The sequence below is a fragment of the Corvus cornix genome, chromosome 4 (assembly GCF_000738735.6).
Source record: "Corvus cornix cornix isolate S_Up_H32 chromosome 4, ASM73873v5, whole genome shotgun sequence".
NCBI lineage: Eukaryota > Metazoa > Chordata > Aves > Passeriformes > Corvidae > Corvus > Corvus cornix.
Window position 1 is genome coordinate 51243885 of NC_046334.1, and position 10437 is coordinate 51254321.

Genomic DNA, 10437 nt, shown 5'->3' on the forward strand with positions numbered 1-10437 from the left:
CCCTCCCACTCTGGTCTAATTTATGATTCAAATTTTAGCCATGATTTCTCTTTAGATCCCATGACATCTCTGAATTTTTTTTTTGCCTTTGTTTGCAGATAGTATGTGCATTGTGGTCAAGACCATTATGTCAAGGTTGCCTTAACCTTTTTCTTAAGTCCTGGTAGAGATCTTCTCAGTGCTACCTTAGAGAAGGGGATTTCACAGAAGTAACTGAGAGAGAGAGGTTTAGATGTTGGCCAATAGGTATTCCAAAGTTCTGTAACCCATTCCTGTAAATGCTTCTGAAGATCTTCTACATAGTTACATTTTTAGTCCTCAGAAAATCAGAAGGCAAACTAAAACAAATGTACTCTCTTTGCCTTTTAAAATTATTTTAGGTCAGTTCCTTAATGATCCTATAATATTTGTTGTGCCTGGTAATAACACAGTTACCTGCAAATTATACCTTTGGCTACATAAACAGTAAAGTATTTTCTTTCAAATTTAATTAGCATTGGTTTGTCCAGTACTGCAGACAGTTTAACAACTAATAGGTTGAGGTTTTCTCTATGTAGGAGTTTTCTACATCGTTTTCTCCCCACCTACATTTACAATATGTTTCATTTAAAAGCAGATAATTTCTTTGTTTTTTACTATCTTGGCTTTATAAATCTATTTAAATTACAGCATGATTGAACTATCATTTCTTCAAATAGACTGTAGCCCTTAGCATTTAGTTTGTTGTGTCTTAGTAGTTTATGCTTTTGATGGGTGTCCAGCACTTTCGTTTGCTTTCAGAGTGCCTCTTTTTCCCACTGTTTACTCATTTATCCTACATATTGGAACTGTTAAAGCTCATTGGATGATAAATATTTTAAACTGCATATAACAGTTCTGAGGTCTTCCCAAGCTGTTACAGGTAGAACATCTTTCACTTGAGGATCCTTGCAGGCTTTCCTTCCAGGGGAAATCAAGTTTCATGAGAGATTACTAAAATTTTATGTAGGATAATGTCTTGGAATCTTGGTTAGATCACTGAGTAGAACAACAGTACATTTTGTCCATAACCTGTAGATAGTTGGATTAGTTCCCTTTGTGTCAATTCTTGATCTTATATAGCACAGCCTGGTCAGGTAAATGAGGTTTGAAAATGTTTGCATAGGATCTGTTCTAAGAACTAGGATACAGAAAGCCAAGTATGAAGTATCTCTAAAATAGCAATAAATCTGACCATTAGTTTAAGAAAGTTTCTGGTTTTACTCATTAAATAGCAAATGCATCTTCATTGGTTTTTTTCCTTTCAGATTTTAGAGAAGAGTTCTAAATAGCTTGAGCTTTCTATAAATTTTCCGTATTAGTAACCAAGTTTAATTTAGAAAACTTACTTTTCACAACATAAATCTTGATACAAAAAAAGATATTAAAGGTAATTTTTTTTGAAGACCTTTTATTAAGGTTTGCTTTCTTAAATAGTAGCTACATCATAGCAGCATTAACTTGTTTAGTTCTCACTGAATAGTAGTTCTAGGCTAAATGCTATGAACTGAATTAACAAAAAATGCAAATTTACATTATTTACCATTTACTCTTGGGGGGTTTGTAAAAATAATCTGACAGTATTAAATAAAATATTGCTATTGAGATTCAAGAGCCCTGAATATGTTGTTTACTTAAATAATGCAACCTTGATTTTTTATGGCCAGTGATGAGAAATTAGTTACAGAAAATCTGATGTTTCTGCAGTTATCAGTTAATTTATCTCCAGTTGAGTCTCTTGCAGCCATCTCCTCTTTCTCCAGACTACTTGGGTTTCAAGAAATGATACTAGCTTAGAATTCCAAATGTACAGCCAGAAATTCATCTTGAAAATTCTATTACAAAACTCCCCCTGAACAACCTGAAACAAATAACCTGCCTCTTTAATGTGTTTGCAAAAGCTTCCTTTATTGAAAGATTTTTGAGAGCCATTTAACAAAACAAAGGGAGGACACCCCTGCTGAAATTCAAATCAATTTTGCAGTAGGTGGATGTTATTTGCCTTAGAATAATTCTTTTTCCATCAGATGGGTTATAGCAATCAAGCAAATGTTTCAAAACACTTGACTTGACGTCAGAATTCATTGGCAAGAAATTGTGCCTGTGTCTTGCTGAGGACTTTGAAGGTGAATGTTGTCTACATGGTTTCATCAAGTTTTTATTTCAGTTATTGTAGAAATCCTGAGGCAGTTCAAGGTAGTAGAATTTAAGACTTTCTCTAATTCTCTTTCGGCTTGTGGACACTGTAGTTCTATAAAGAACACAGTGATTTTCCATTTTTGAGCATATGCTCTGAGCTGTACCTGAGACTTGTACTCCTGAGCAATATCAAAACATATCTTATTAGTAAGTAGGTTTTTTTTAGAGTTTTTGATTTATTGCCACTCTGGACTCTTTGAGAGAGACTAATGAAATCTATAGCCAAATAATATTTTTTTGTGGAACTAACTGCAGTGGTTTGGTTCAAAATATCCATTACTTACTTATTTTCCTTCTGTGAGATAAGAATTAGGAGAAAGCAAAACAGGTTCAAACTTAAATGGTTGCGGTACAAAGAAAGAGTTTTATTACTAATAGAATTAAAAGTAAAAAGAAATAACAAGAAATTAAAGCAACTCCTCCCCCCCCCCCCCCCCCCCCAGCACTTCACTCTTCTTACCCAACTTGCACAAAGGGTAACAGAACATGGGATTTTAGTCAGTGTTGCAGTTCTTGAAATGTCTCTCTCTTATGCTTAAGGAAAAAAAAGGGTTTTCTTCTGCTTCACATGGTTCCCAAACTGCCACCAATAGCAGACCCGCCCAGAAAGAAACAATCTGCTGTGGTGTAAAACATCTCTCCCATGAAAAAAAATCTCATAGTTCCTTCACACTGCAAAACAAGAGCCATCACATGGGGTTATTAATCTTTTTAAGGATGAGTTACTTTGGCCTGAACACAAAGGCTTTCTTCATCACAAGTCTCTAAAAGCCTCTCACTGCTTCTGTATAGCCTGGCATAGGCACTCTTCACAATCTTCATGGGCCACATGTGAATTCTCCATCCCCCCATGTACTTCAAATGGATTAAAGAGACAAACAGTTTGTGGTATTACAGTTTCTTACCACGGCATGCCAGAAGTTTTTAAGCTGCGCGCCAGAATCGCGGCACCGCCCTCTTTTCTCCCGTCGCCATTTCCAGCTCCGTCCCACGTGACTCACTTCTCTTTCTCTCTGACTCTGAAGCCGCCATGTTGAAGAGTGTTCTTGTTCAGGCTTTATGGCGGAGAAAGCCTCGCTCCCTTTGTGCTGCTGGCTGTGTGGTGTCTTCTTTGGTTCAGCGAGAAGTGTGCTGGCTGCAGACAGGAGGCTACTCCGGCTCCCATTGACTCTGCCGGCTCCGCATGGAGAGGAGAGGATAAGGACCTGCTGGTCCTTAAGTAAGCCACGCCGGATGGATTTAGCTGTGTGGCAGACCTTGGCTGGTTTTAGCTGTGTGGCAGACCATGGCTGGTTTTAGCTGCCTGCAGATCTGGGACAGTTCCCCCCGCACAGTGACCCAGGGTCCGTGCTGCAGTGTTGGGAAAGGTGGGGGTGGCAGGGGCCCCGGCCTGGCCTGGCAGGGCCTGGAGGCTTGGAGACCCCCCCACCTTCCGGCAGGCAAGCTGGAACGAAAAGGAATTCCCGCCTTTCCGTGCAGTTTAAATATGTAAATTGTGAGAAGCGTCATTAGTCTAAAAGGTTGTCCATCAACTCAGGTTCAACTCACTACACTAACCTAATTTCTTTTCTTGATATATTCTGAAATGAGCATCCATGTTTTAAATGGACAAAGTTTTTTGTCCAGATTTTTGTCCAGATTTTCATTAACTGTAACAGTGTTAGGGTGAATTCTCCTTTCGAATGTTTACCCTAAATAGAACCTCCATCATCACAGATACTGGAGGTTTGATGTGATTTGGTTTTTTTGGCTAATCAAGCATGTCATGCAGTGAAATATTGGTTCTCTGGTAGACATAACCTGGTATGCTTGAAGGTGTGTAACAAACCAGAAAATGTTAAACCACCTCATGTATTACCCATTGATAACCTTTTTTGATGATGCTCTTATATCAATTTGGTTTTCATAGAAAAACCTTCATTACAATTAAAAAGTGATTCAAAGATATTTTACAAATCAACTAACATTGTGCATTCAAGTTTTGCTTTCAAGGTTTTGTTTGGGCTATTCAAGCAGACATTTTAATAGGCACTAAGCAAAAGCAACAAATAGATAAGAACTGTTTTATATACCTTACTTCACCTTTTCTAACACCTCAATTTTCAACACCTTTAAATATTTCTTTTTTATTTATTAAATAAATAGTGGTCAGATTGTTGTCTGGTGCATTCATGCTCCCTTGTTATTATGAAGAGAATCTTTATCCTTGCTTGTTATCAGCTGTTCAGAGACGAAAAATAAGTAGTACAAATTAAAGACAGGTCCGTTGCCTCCAAAAGTACAGTATGCTGTATACTGCGTCTTTTTATAAAGGTTTTCAGCGTCTTAGCTCTTGGTATTCACCTTTCTATTCCCTGATGTATCATTAGTGAGAAGAACACATAAAAGTAGATCCTTCCCTCATGGCCATACAGGACCCTATCATAGAACTGCAAACTTACCATTCAAGTTATCTCTTTGCAATTAATGAACTGTGAAAAGAAATTGCACAGTGAAGAATGCAGCTGTATTTATGATTAGGTCTTAAACAGAAGGCCAGTTTATATGCTACTTGGACTGCAAAAATTACTTACTTTCTCCTACTATATTTTTATTATCAAGATAAAATGTCTAGTAGACCAACAGGAGTAAAAATTCTGAATGCAAGCAAAATTATATAGGCTTTATTCTGAGTAAAACAATGTCTCATGAACAGTCCTATTTATATATTACATTTCAGACAATAACTATGGTTTATTAAGAAGCTAGAGTTCATGTCACCATCTGCTTTCAATAACAACTTTTGAACCAATGGGTACACTAGAAACTCTTTTCTTTCCCAGAATCAGAACCTTTTGCCATAGATTTCTAGAAACAAACTAGATTTATATTTTTAAAGTAATTTTTAATTTCTTTCACAATCACTTAAGTTAATTGACAGTTAACTGAACCATGAGAAAGCTTTACTACGGAGGCTGACACCTACCACATTCAGCATGTCATACATTTTACACAATTGAAAAAAGAGATGTTAACACTTTTTATGCTCCTTTTTAAGACCAAATTCTTGTTCTTGTGTTCCCTGATATTTGTGTACACTTTTTTTTCAGTTGTGGAACTCCAGAATCCAGTGGAAGAGGAAAATTTCTCATCAATTTATTTGGCATTGTCCTAAACATTTCCAGGTGAAGGAGGTGTGTCACTTAAAAGAGGTTTCAGAGTAAGGTGATGAACTGGTTTGACAGCAATAGAAGTTCCCCAGGAAGTTGCATCTGCATCTTCAAGAATTGAGTAATGTCATGTCACTCTGATCTACAGTTTGATTCAGGCCCCCAAAGGTTAATGTCCAGTACATTAGGCATGTTATAATTGAACTGTTGAGAAGCAAAATATTAATGAACTGCCTTCCCTCTGGAAGTAATCTAGGTTTCTCATTACTAGCACTGCCAGCATTCTTGTTCTTAGTGTCTAATTGACGCTTAATGGTGCTCTCTTGGTGTCTCTAATTTTCCATAATTAATGTGAATGTAAAATGAGTCTTGTAAATACTGTATGCTTATATACCACATGCTGAATAATGTAAGCAAGCTATTATAGGTTGCTTATTTTTGCCCCTTGTGGTCTTTGGATCTCAGAACTTTGCATTAACTTGGAGCTGTAAGGGAAAAATCTATCAGGCCACTCACCTTGTTGAAGCATAAAACCCAGAAATAATGAAAAAATTCTACAGAGCAAAGAGATCAAGTAGGTTCTTTTTTTGTTGTTTTTCCATACCAAACCAGTCTAGTGAATAATAGATTGCAGAATTTTCAACTGATACGTATTAGACTGTTTTACAAATACACATCTCTAAACTAATTATGTTCTTAATATGCAAATGTCTTGCAGATGGTCTTTGTGACTACTTATCAAGGCAAAAGTTGTCCACACTTGTAATATCTAGTGAAATTATGAAGTAAAAATATTAATTTTTTTTAGCTTTTTGAAATTATATGGAGGGACTCCACCAAGATGATTTTTTTTTCTAGTTTTAAGTATGGGCTGATTTTCCAGGGAATGAAATATCAGGCCACTAGCCAGAAATTTGGTTTAGATTACAGAATCAAAAATTTCTTTTGTACCAATCTCTACTCTGTGGTGCAGAATGCTGGCTTACTATTATTGTATTTGATAACTGTGATTCAAGAAATAAAGATTTTCTCACTTTATTATTTTGCTGCTGTTATTTTGTATTTAATCCTGCTTCCCTTTTAAGCTTTATTGAGTTTAAAGAACTTTCAGTGAGACAGGTCAGGGAGCCTCAGCCCTCACAGAAAATAGATACCATAAGAGTGTCATCTTTTAACTGTTAAGTTTTTAATAAGCTCTTTTCCAGCTGCTGCTTGTAATATACAGTCTGCTTCATGGAAATCAAATAGAGTCTTCATTTTTTCTGATTGAAGTTAGAAAGGGCTTGCTCATCAGGATTCTGTACCAGTTCTCTTTTTTCATCTCTTCATTTATCACCTGCCACTGGAAATTACATGAAGGTTGAATCTAGGTCCATGCAGCAATCTGGCAACTAAGATGCCTTATTTTGATACATTTTTCCATACAGATTCAGATTGAAATGAATCTTAAAGTAGAGAAAAACTTAAATAAATATGGATTCAGCTTAATTGGAAGAAAACTTACGGGGTCTTGACTGCAACAAAGCTGTCTGTAAGTATAAATAAATGGCAGACCGCTATTGCATGTCTATTATAAACTTGAAGAAAATGGTTGTCTAGCAGACTGGTGACACATACACTTTTTTGCTTGTACGTGTACATTTTGAATGAAATTATTTAGTCATGGCACTTCTCTTTGCAGTTCATCCATTATTTCTCTAATGCTAATGCCCCTTCTGCTTCTGTTAGTTGCTATGCATGTGTGTATTAAATATATTTCGAAGCTGCTGTCATTGCCTTGTGGTTAAGCTGATAGCAGGTTTGCTGTTGAAGCCAAGTGGATTGCATAGTTGTGGAATGCCAACTTGGCCTTTACTATTGGCTCCATTTTTCCCTTTCTTCAGGTTCCCCCTTCCAATGCTTCCTAGAATTACAGGGAGAGAGGTTTCTTCAGTCCCATTGACCTACTTCTAGTGTCAGATTAAATTAGGACCTCTCTTCTCTACACAGACTGGGAAATGGTCACACACCTCAGCTACCAAAACATTGGTGGAAACATTATGGGGGTCAAACATTAGTAATGATTTTGTTAAAATAGCAATGCTGGGATGAGAGACAAGTGCCTTCACTTTCTTTTTATAGTTTCTTGAAGTTCTTCACCACACAATGAGTCAAAAATGCAATCCATGTTTTTCGTGCCATAGAGGTGACAGGGAGACAGAAAAAAATATTAACCATCATTAATGCAGTAATGGAGAAGAACTAAATATATTAACTCAAACACCATCACCCCCACACAAATTCCCCTGCCTGTAAAAAGCAGTGGCTGTTTCCGAAACATTTTTTAAATTTTGTCTCAGTTCTCCATGAGTGTTAAGTCCTGTTTTAAAGTATTACAGAACCATTAATCAGTTAGTAGTTGAACACGGAATTATTTCAGTAGTCTTTGAATGATAAATTAATATTTAAAGTTTAAATAAAAAAAAATTTAATTTGCTAAACATTTCCATTTTCAAGCTGTTTTCTTCAAAAAGGTAAATTGGAGCAGATCAAACCTTAAATCTAAATGAAAGTCCAATATCATCCCCGTGTACCAAAATGAAATCACATCTTTTTTGTATACATAGAAGTGTTAAATTCATGTTCAACAAGAAAAACACTTGCATCTTAACTTACAGAAAATTACTAGCATCCTATTAAAATCAGCACAAGAGAAAAATGTAATGGAACTCCTAGATAAGCCTTTTTTCTTCATTCCAGCAATGTAATTTGGAGACCTGGTGATAAGTATTTGAAGATGGAATGTTGTTACAATTTTTTACTGTATTATAGTTGCCTTACAGCACATTCATCTCTTGTGGTGCCTTGCAGCGACCTAATACAAGTGAGATCTGAATGTGGAGAAATCTAGATAGAAAAGACTATGTCAACAGGGAAAAGATAATGACTTGGTTTTTGGAAGGCATTACAGTGAAGGACTGAAGCTGTTGCACGTTGCTCTGTGCTGCTTAACTGATGTATATTTTCTACTTTGTCTGCAAATTCATAACCTTAAAGAAAGGCTATGTAAAGTTATGAAAGGCTGTTTCCACTGTAGATAGACACTGCCAAGAATCAATTGATTTTATGGTGAAGGGCTATTTTAAAACATATTTTCTCAACTTTGTGCTGCAGAGAGGGTTCAGGATAATCAAGTCACTGGGACATTTAGGCTTTCAAACAGTCCCTTTCTTTTATGCTGAATGTCCAGGTTTTGCCTTGACGTAAGAAAGATTATGTAGACTTGGAATACTGGCAATCTACTCCTGTAGTGCAGAAAATAATTTCATTTCCTATATTTCTCTGCTCTTATTTAAACAATAACAGATGCAGATAAGTGGAGGTCATACACCACTAGTATGAGCAATGTAGAGTTTTATCCATTTTCCATAGCTAACCTGGAAACTAAACAGAGTGTATTTTCTATCTCTGTTTTTCCTTTAATACTGCACCACTGTTACAAGGAAATACCTTTCCCAGCTGCTGAATTTCTCCACCAAAAAATGGATGGTTAATGAACAAGTTGATTCTGCCAGGTTTTGGACTGGAGGCGATTCAGCTATTACAAAACTGAGTAATATTATCCTTCCCCCTTCCCCCTTGACAAAAACCAGTAAGTACAGTAAGTATAAAAACAGTGTAATACTCTATAATATTAAAATTGATAGCACAGGTGTTTAAAATATTTTAGAAAAATTATACCTAGACATTACTTATATTAACACCCTATTACTTCACATGTAGTCTCATCATTCCACATGCATTAGGCAAATAATCCTGAAGTGCAGAGAAGGTCTGTAAACCACTAGAGAAAGTGGTGTATAAAATATTTTCAGGCAATTATAGTGCAAATTTCCAGTTGCAGATTGTAATGTGCATTCAGGCTATGGTCATATTTAATACATCACAGGCATAAAATTTGTGTTTTTCTAAGTTGAACATGCAAAGAGGTTTTCATCTAGTTTTACTTTATAAATAATGAATGAAGGTGAGCTAATGATGTCCTACCATGATTAGGTGTGCTGGCAAGGGTGACTCATCAATCCTAACTCACCCCTGTGGAAAATAGCTTCTTGGATAACTTCACAGTCAAAGGGAAACATTACACTATGTACAGGGTTTCAGCACATTTCCAATTTAATGTTACTTTCAATTCAAATTTAAAACAGAGAACTTTTTGGCAAATGAACAGTTTTTCCTTATTAATGCTGAGTGGAAAAGAAAGGAAAAACAGCTATTGACAAGTGAAGATACATATCCCACCATATGGATTCTAACGCTTTAATTATATTGTTCTCTTTCTTTTTATGGCAACTTTTAGTGATAATAATTTTTCAACTAATTAAAGACCAGCTGCTACTTAGCAATCTAGGCGCCCAATTAGGAATCCAAAACCTGGTAAACAACCTTTACTGCCAGACAGCTAGTTGAATCACCTCCTGTCATGGGCATGGTAGTCTTTTTTGTAGTTTTTATAAATGCACATTTTGGTCATATTGACTGACTCTGCTGAGTGCTCTTCCTTGAGACTAGCAAAAGAATCCAACATCATGTTCACTTATTTTTTTCCAGGACAGCCTGAAATACCATGTGGTTTTCAATTTTTTTAATTTTTTTTTTTTACTTTGCTAAATATTAAAAACACTTTTTAAGAAAAAGGTTTAGTGAGCAGAAAACCAGCTATATTTCCTGGATGCAGACAGCAGTTTGCCTGCAGCAGCTTCCTGCTACTTAATGATATTTAGAGAAATTATCTTATTTCAGATTGAAGTCTAGTTTTTCCACTCACTGTACAGTCCATATGAATGCAGCCCATGTTTTTCCTTCCTAGAGCTGTGGAGTTAAGAAAATAATCCATATATATATTGCCTTGACTATGTTTACAAAATATTATCACTCTAAAACTCTTTAGGACCAGCAGTCATGGAAAAGATGTCTTTGAAAGTTGTCCTGACTGTTTTTCTTCACTGATCACTCTGTCATATATGTTTACTTCTGAATTTAGTGGCAGAGACAATGGGAAAAGGGAAGGAATTCTGCAGATGTCAGAATT